General features: G+C 24.9%; 1 pseudogene; it reads left to right on the forward strand.

Moving 5' to 3' along the window:
• The first annotated feature begins 8,902 nt into the window (after positions 1 to 8,902).
• LOC124916331 lies at positions 8,903 to 9,974 on the forward strand (annotated as a pseudogene).

Here is a 9,974-nt window from a genome sequence, read left to right on the forward strand (position 1 = left end):
AATAAAATATAAATTTTTAAATATTTTTGTTAAGAAATTAAGTGATTTAATATGTACGATGGTTAAATTTTGCATAAACTTTTTGAAAAAAAAAACACATCAAGTTTAAATTATATAAGGCTGAATTTTTTAAACTTTCTAGTCTAGTTATTTAATATATTTTGAATATATATTAATAAAATTATACACAAATATTTCTTTTAAATTTAGGAGACAAGCATAACAACATACCATTCATTTTTATTTAAAACGTTTTAAGTCAAAATCAAATCAATAATATTTTTTTTAAAAACAACTATCATCAATTAATTTACTCTAATAAAAATAAATAATAGTGTAAAACACAAATAATTAATATATCAAATTGTTTATATGATTCAAAAGACAAAAACAAAATAAAATCAAAGTAACAGTTGAGTTTGACAATCAAGTCGATACAACGTTGACATAGAATTTGATTTCATCCAACTTTTCACATCTCCACCCAACTTGAGCGGGCTAAAACTCGATCGTTTGAATTACTTCTCGATCAATGCGGTACTATGTTAGTATTGCCACAATGCTAACTAGTCAATCTTTTAAAAAATGCAAGAAAAAAACTTTAAAAAAAAGAGTGAGAGCTTGGAGAATATGATTGTATTCAAAATTATTTGTTGTTTGGTTTATGGTCAAAACTTGTTTATATACCAAAAGATTTTCTAAATTCTCTTAGAGAATTCCAAAGAGTTCAATAAAAAAACTTAGCAAAATCTAGAATTTCTAGTATATACATGGTGGGCTTTTGACATCTCCACCCAACTTAAACGCCCGTGTTCAGTCCAATTCAAATTTGGAAACGAGTTCATTGTCAAATTAAAATTATTTTTAATAAATATTTTAAAGAATTTTAAGTTTTAAAATAATAAATTTTATCAATGACATGATTCAAGTTTTTACTTTTTACACCTCTGAAATTTATAAAATAATTATAATATTATTTCTACCAAAATAAATCATAAATACATATTAGACCCATTTAAATATATTTTATTGAGCCGCAAGTTATAATTGAATTGGTAAAAGAAAACCGTTTGGATAATTTTTCTTAAAGATACTTTTTTTTTCAAATATTAATTTAGATTATATAATATTATAAAACATCTTAGACATATATTTATAAATTATTATTATTAATTTATCTAAATTATTTTTTAAATTTTAAAGCATTTTTTCTATGCTATGTTTGGTGTGAGGTATAATAATATAGATATAGGATAATTATATCTAATTTAAAATTGTTGTTTGGTCGATTATTATTTATATCTACATGATTAATTAGGTATAAATTATACTTTCAAAATGGTATAATATAGTAACTATTAGTATGTATAAGCTTTAATATTTCTCTTTTATTTTTTAGTTTTATAAAATTATTAAATTTTAATTTCTTTATTATATTCAAAATATAATAATTATAATATAAAATTATAACTAAATACTTATTTATATTCAACCATGTTTAATTTTCTAATTTAAATAATAATAATAAATACTTAATTACTTATTTTTATTTGATTATTTAATTTGATATATTTTATTTATTTCTGTAAATAAAAACATATATTTTTTAAGTAAAAAAATTTAAATATGAAAATTTTATATATAGTTAAATATATTAATTATTTTAAGAAACTAATAATGTTAATTAAAAAATAATAGTAGTATATAAAAGGGTAAGGATCTGTTGTCCCAAAATATGTTCCACTTGCTGTATCATTCATCAAAACAACATAATTTTGATAAATTAGACAAATAAAAAATTATATATATGAAATAAAACCTAAATTCTAAACCCTAAACCCTAAATTCTAAACCTTAAACCCTAAATCTTAAATCCTAAATTCTAAACCCTAAAAAATTATATACATATGACATTTTATTTTAATATTTAATTTTCTTTTTCCTCTTTCCACACTCTTCTCTCTCCTATGACACAGCAAGTGGAACATTATTTTGGGACAGCAGATCCGAAGCCTATATAAAATTAATTTATAAAATAAAATTTTATTTATAATTAGTCATACATAAAATTAATTTATAAAATTAATATATTTTTTTTTAAAATACAAATATTTATAATGATACAAAATTTTTAAATATTAATTAATATATAAGTTTTATTTATATAACTATATAAGTTAAATTATAAGAAATTATGTATAAAATAATGTAAATCATATAATTTATATAATAATTAAATATTAATTTTAATATAATTAAAATTATTTTTTAGATAAATATTAAAATAATAATTAAAAATAATTTATATAAATATAACGATAAAATAATCTTTTACATTTTTTACTACTTTCTTATACTAGCCACAAAACACAAAATAATAAAATCTATATAATTTATACATTTTAATATATTCTTACAATTTATACCCATTATAACTCATATCTATAATACAATACCATATAATTTACTGTAGATAAGTTCTGCTATACCTACGGTCTTGTATATCATACCAAACATCATTTTATAATTTCTAATCACAATTGAGTTCTGATTCCGGAATCCCTGGAAATGATTTTATTCTTTTAAATAGTATATATTTATATATATATATATTTTATTTAAATAAAATAATATGCTTGTGATCGAACAAGGTTGCTTCATGCTGACAAACAAAACAAAAATGCTTTTGTCTAATAACAACGATCATAAATAAGGATGAGTTAGGTCCCCAGCAGCTCAAGTACATGACCATCCTATCTTAAGGCCCCGATTCGATCGAACCGGAGAACCTCCGTGCCGGCTTGGAAGATGCGGCTGAGTCCTTTATGGTCTTCAAGGTGGCGGTGGAGTCGCCGCACCTTGCTGCCTGATCGTTCCTCCCGGCCTGAACAAAAATCCGATTAATATCTCTCAAGCTCATCTACAATTCGCCGCAAACAATATATATATATATATATATATATATATATATATATATATATATATATATATATATATATATATATATATATATATATATATATATATATATATATATATAAAGGCTGGTCAGGGCATGATATTATATAGGGTAATTTAAAGAGAAAAAAAAAAGTAGCCTTTGGTGAAAAATAATAATAATTAAATAAGGCTTCAATAGACAAATCAAAGCTGCCAAACTGGATTGATCAAAAACATTGAAGAAGAATCAGGAGAAGGAACATGCATTGCTGCGAATGTTGCTTCCATCCTCACAATCAACAAAAACGAAGATATTGAAAAAAAGGCTAATTAATTATTTAAATTTCTTGATATAAATTCTTAAATTTCAATATTTAAGATTTAAGATTTAAATAAATCTTTAAAATAAAAGAGTATAACAATAAATTTTAAAATTTGTCAAATATTTAAAGTGAAGATCAATGACGGGAAAGAGGAGTAATCAAACCCGACCCAAAATATAATCTATAAAACACGTTTAATTAATTACGCAAAATATTTCCTAATTTTAGAAAAAATAAATGTGAATTTTATAATCTAAAAATTCAATTTCTAATTTATTTAAAATATTCAAAAATATTCTCTAAAACAAATTCAAATTTAAAAATACTTACAATTAAAAAAATAAAAATAGAGCTGAGAGATTTCAGGGCAGTATTAACTATTTAAAATATCATGTTATATATATTAATTATATTATACTAAGTTTTAAATTTAATTTATATTATACAATTTTTTTTAAAATCCTTTCTTATCCAAACATTATTGATGATTATTTTTTAATAAGTACTCAATATATATATATTTAAACATCAAACAAATTAATGTAGTGTATTTTGATATATTTCAAACTGTTAATTAATATTTATTAGTTTGTAATATTATTTTAGTTATGAAAAAAAATATATATTTAAATTAAAATATATATTTAACTAGCAATATTAACTTGTAAACGTAACAAAGTATAAGATTTATTTGTTAGAAATGGAGATAAAGTTCAGAAAAAAATATTATATCTAAAATTAATTTAAGAAACAAGAATAAATAAATCATACAAAAAAGAATTATAATTATAAATTATAATTACATTAATTTATTTATTAAAATAAATAATTAATATTATTTTTTTGTTAATATAAATTTGTTTTTTTTTTATAAAATCTTGTAAAATTTAAAATGGAAATAATTTATAAAATTCTAATTAAACTCGTTAAACTTTATATTCATGCTTTTAAAATCATAAAAGTTTAAATATAACTTAAAACAATCTTTTAAAATTTTTAAAAATTGAAATAGTTTAAAATTTTCTAATTAAACTCATTAAACTTTAAAAACATAATTTTATAAGATTAAAAGATTAAATTTAACTTAAAAACAGTTTATTTTTAGAAAAAACGACTTAATGTCATTTTATTAAAAAAAATCAAAATAGGGAAAAAAGTTATAAAAAACAAAAATAAACTGACCATAGTTTTATTGAAAATACCAAAATTTCAAACTACTGAATTACAGAATAAGCAGAACAACAAACAATTGAATTACAAATAAGTCATCAAACAAGAACTATTTGAACATTTCTTTTTCTTGTAATGATTTAATTTATAAGGGATATTACCGTTTTTAAGATATTAGTTATACCTAAAATAACACTATATACATAATTATTAATAAACCAAACATCTAATATAATTTACTGTAGGTAAGTTCTGCTATACCTACGGTCTTGTATATCATACCAAACATAGCCAAGGGATATTACACCTTTGACTTAGCTTCCAATTGTCTTCATTAATCGGAATTTTCCTCCATGTATGTATGAGAAAGCATTGTCATTATAAACAATATCACCACAAAATTTTCATTTTGTTCTCTTATTTGTGTTATGAATTTTTGTATTTCTTTCTCTCCAAGTATTGTAGACCAGGGCTCTAAAGAAGCATTTGAAAACATTCGCGTAAAAGTTATCGTCCTTAGTCTTTTTCTTTAGAAGCTCTATGATTGCGTTCCATGTATTTGGAAAGTTAGTGATATTTATGTTCTGAGCAAAATTGATCCACAACTTAGATACAAACGCGCACTCCCCAAACAGGTGGTCAATGCTTTCCTCTTTTACTACGCATATTTTACAATTGACTTCTAAAATATTCATATACTTCTTAATTATGTTTCTATCCACTATGAAAAAAAGGGGCATTTATCGACAGATTTTATCGAGAGTTTTATAAAACTCTCGGTAATGGTCCTGAGAGAAAGAAATCTTTCGTTATTAAAAATAGATTTCGAGAGGTGTGTAAAACTTCGATAATATTAATTTTTACCGAAAATTTTGGGTTTGAATCTCCCCAAAAAACAGAAAAAAATTTAAGTGTTTAGGTGAGGGGTAATTGCGAAGGTTATTCAAAAAACACTCGGTTTTAACTCTCACCAAATGGGTAATTGCGAAGATTTTTCCAAAACCTTCGGTTTTGACTTCCACAGAAAATAATTCCAAAGGGTAATTGCGAAGGTTTTTTAAAAAACCTTCGGTTTTGACTTTTTTAAAAAAAACTGAAATTATTTTAAGTGTTGAGAAGAGGTAATTGTAAAGTTTTATTAAAAAAATCTTCGATTTTAACTCTTTCAAAAAAAAAACATAAAATAATTATAAGTGTTGGGAATTGTATAATTGCGAGAGTATTCCATAAAACATTCGATTTTGACTATTTCCAAAAAAACAGGGGTAATTGTGAAAGTTTTAGAAGAAATCTCGGTAAAAAACCTTACTAATTAAAATAAGATCCTTTACTTTTTCCAATTCTTTCAGACGCCTTCCTCTCTTCGTTTTCTGTTTTCTGGTCGCTGCAGATTCTTCGACGTAAAGTTAAAGTTAGTATATGTTTACTTTAAACTTGTGACTAACAATATTGGACTTATGAATTGTTGGTTTAATTTCGACTGCTATCTTATTTAATTATTGTCCATCGAAGTGGTTCAACAACAAAAATATAAAACTTAGTGAATTCAATTTAATATTGGATCCGGTTTCAGCGGTCTATTCAATTTAATTCGATCAGGTTAATTAATTATACCCTTAGTCAGGCCAATTAATTATAGCAGGAGCCACCAAATCATAATTAAGACTTTTCTTTGTATAACAATTTGCGCTGATATTAAACGAAGTTATAAATAGATTTATTTATTCTACATTAATTAAATAACAGTTAATGACATGGCGTTATAGTTTTTTCTTTAAAATGACTTGTCAAATTATATATTTATATTGACTGATAAATCACTACTACAAGGGATGAGAACATATTATTTAAAAAACAATTGTATCTCAAATTACGTTTTTTTATTCAATTTTATAGTTAATATATGAATGGTATTTCTCTGTCCTCAATCATTTAATTTTTCTTCTTAGATTTTTTATTGTAATGAATCTAAGTTGACAATCAAGCAGAAGGTCTTCATAAGAATAGACAGTCAAGTATACCTGAAATTCTTGATTACTCCTTATTTATTTTTTAATTGTATAAAATATTGTTTTTTTATTTTACTTGTTTTAAAAATTCAAATATTTATTTTCATTTAAAAGCATAATTATACAATTTTATGGAGCTAAAATTGTGTTAATCTAAGTTCAAAAATATGTTAAAACTTCTTTATTAATTTTAATTAACTAATCAAAGACTCAAAAATAAATAATATATTAAATCAGAGACCTTTATAATATGATTCCAAAAATACATATACAATTTGATTTTGTGACCCATTTCAGGAATCAATTTCGATTCTACCTACTTTCAAACCAATTTTTTTTAATCAGTACCTATCTTTTCATTCTTATTCCCCAAATATTCATATTTAATTCTTTAAATCAATAATTAACATATTAATTACACATTTTCACATTAAATTCATTAACTACTTTACTTTACAAATATAAATATATATAACTAAAATTTAAATATACATATATTAAATAAAATATATTATATAAATATTTAAATAACACATATATTTTATTTTTACTTAATTTAATAAATATAATATATATAATTAAAATTAAAAATTATAATATAAATAAATATTAATTTAGAATGTTTTATTTTAATTATATATAATATATTTATAAAATTAAGTAAAAATAAAATATGTGATATTTTAATATTTATGTAATATAATTTATTTTAATATTTATATAATATAATATATTTTATTTTAATATATAATATTTAATGTATCTTATTTTAGTGTATAATATTTATTTGAATTATTTAATTTATAATGTTTAATTTTAATTATATATATTATATTTATAAAATTAAGTAAAAATAAAATATATGTGTTATTTTAATATTTATGTAATATATTTTATTTAATATATGTATTATTAATTTTAATTTTAATTTTATATATTTATATTTTTGAAAAGTAAAGTAATTAATGAGTTTAATGTGAAAGATGCACAGGTTAATATGTTAATTATTGATTTAGAGATAAAAAAAATTAATATTTTAAGAATAAGAATGAAAAGATGGATATAATGGGAAAAAATGATTTGAATTGTGGGTATAATAGGAATTAATTCCCATCTCAGACTCAAAACTTGTAAACTCAATTGTGAAGAAATTTTAGTAAATATTTTTAGTTTTATTGTGAGAGAGTAAATATATTATTATATATAAATATTAAGATGGTTCAAAGTTAATATCATACTTCAAAGATTTATTAATTTTAATTAGCACTAAACATATTTCATTATTAATGTTGTAATAGAATGAGTTTATGACTTGATCTAACTTTGAGTGTAATAGTGGTAAGTTATGTGAGTTTTACTAGTTTTTTTTTTTTTTTTATGTATATATACTCTAAAAATTAGAGAGAAAAAGTTATAAATCTAAAAAGTTAGAGGAAAAAAAAGTAAGGTTGAAGGTATTATGTTCTGAATATGACCACATTTAGGAGCGTTCTATCTCGAACATTGCTGTATAGAAAAAAAAAATTATCTTAAACCACTAAACTAGAACATCTCATACTTAAAATTATAATAAATTTAATTAAATATTATACTATTTTTAATAAATGGGTTGTCCTATAAAGTGGGCTGCCCTACTTCGAAGGCTTGTCGGTCTTACTCCAGAGTCGCCCTATAACTATATTCGGAACTATTCTGAGTCACCGATCCGAACATGTTTCTCCCTTTAAATTTTTAGATGATAATTTTTGTTTCCAGTGACTTATTTCTTTGTGGGATAGTTGTCAGAGTGTCTATTCCTCCATCATCACTCATGTATATTTAATGAGGTTCACCTCAATTGTTGTATTTATTCATTTCCAATCCAGATCACCAAATTATGATTGAGTTCATATTATATATTTCAATTATTTTACAAAGTGGAAGTTAGGTATAAACAGATAAAAAAAAATTGGAGTTAGATAAGTTTCAAAAGAAATTGGAGGGAACTTGAAAAATAAATAAAGAAAACAAAGTAAATATTTGAAGTGATTTAAATTAAAAAAATTAAGAAATTTAGAAAAACGTGTCAGCCTAGCTAACAGTTTAACATTGTTGACTATTTTTTCCCAAAAAAATAAAAATTGTCACGCAAAATACTAATTAATATTTTTAAGATTTTGAAAGAGGCACACACACATCACAATCAATAATATAAGTAGTATGCTAATTCATTGTCAATATTTGCATTGTTTTCTGCACATAAATCAATGGCACGGTTGAAGATCAATGTTTTATCAAATGAACTTGTGAGACCATCATCTCCCACTAATTATCCTTTCAAAAAATATCACCTATCAGTGTTGGATCAATCCATGCCCCGTTTCTTCGTCCCCTCAATTCTCTATTACCAAACCACCACACAACATGAACTGATGATCTCTTCCCGCCTTAGAGAATCGCTCTCCCAAACCCTGACCATGCATGTTCTACCCTTTCGCAGGGCGCCTCAATAGAGCCGACAGATCCATAGACTGCAACGACATGGGCGTTCGATATTTAGAGACAAAAGTCGATTCCAATATCTCCGAGGTGATCGAGTGCCATGAAGCACAAATGGTTGACCCACTCATACCCAACTCCATGGGAAATGAAGAAGAAGAAGAAGTTGAGATTTTCGCAATCCAAGTTAACTACTTCAACTGCGAAGGCATTGCAATTGGAACTTACGTCCCACATAAGATGGCAGACGGGTTCTCTTTTTTCTCATTCATGACGTCATGGGCTGCAATGTCTCGCCAACATGATAACACGATTAATACCATGAGACCGAGCTTCGACTCATCATCCCTCTTCCCTCCAAAGGAGAAACACGACTACAATCCACTATCCGAAGACTGGAAAGAGACCCTCGTCACGAGAAGGTTTGTTTTTGATGCAGGTCAGATAACTTCAATGAGAGCAAATGCGGCAAGAATTGATCAAGATCATCTCATTCCCACTCGAGTGGAAGTAGTCTCGGCTTTCATATGGAAGTACGCTACGGTTGATAAGCCTGGGAAACAATACATGCATCGCAACTCACATTGTGAACCTAAGGAGCCGAATGGTGCCTCCATTGTCGGAACATGCGATAGGGAATCTCATTGGGGTGGCATATGCAGATTGAAGCTATGAAGACTCGAATGACTTAGCAGTCATGGGAAGGAGGGTGAGGGAAGGAATTCGGAGAATTGACGACGAGTACATAAGGCGGATTAGAGGGGACGAGGGGTATGAGGTGATGATTGATAATTGGATGAAGATGGGGGAACTAGTGACAAGCGAGGAAGCAAATTTCTTCAGATTCAGCAGTTGGTGCAGGTTTCCAATTTATGATGTTGATTTTGGCATGGGGAAGCCTGTTTGAGCAAGCATAGGGAGCTTGAACATCAAGAACTCCGCTTTTCTAATGGATTCCAAATGCGGAAATGGAATAGAGGCCTGGGTTACTATGAATGAACAAGATATGGATCGCTTTCAGCTTGCTTTTAGGCGATGGGCGGGGTGCAGTTAA

The sequence above is a fragment of the Impatiens glandulifera genome, chromosome 9, assembly GCF_907164915.1.
Source record: "Impatiens glandulifera chromosome 9, dImpGla2.1, whole genome shotgun sequence".
Classification (NCBI taxonomy): Eukaryota; Viridiplantae; Streptophyta; class Magnoliopsida; order Ericales; family Balsaminaceae; genus Impatiens; species Impatiens glandulifera.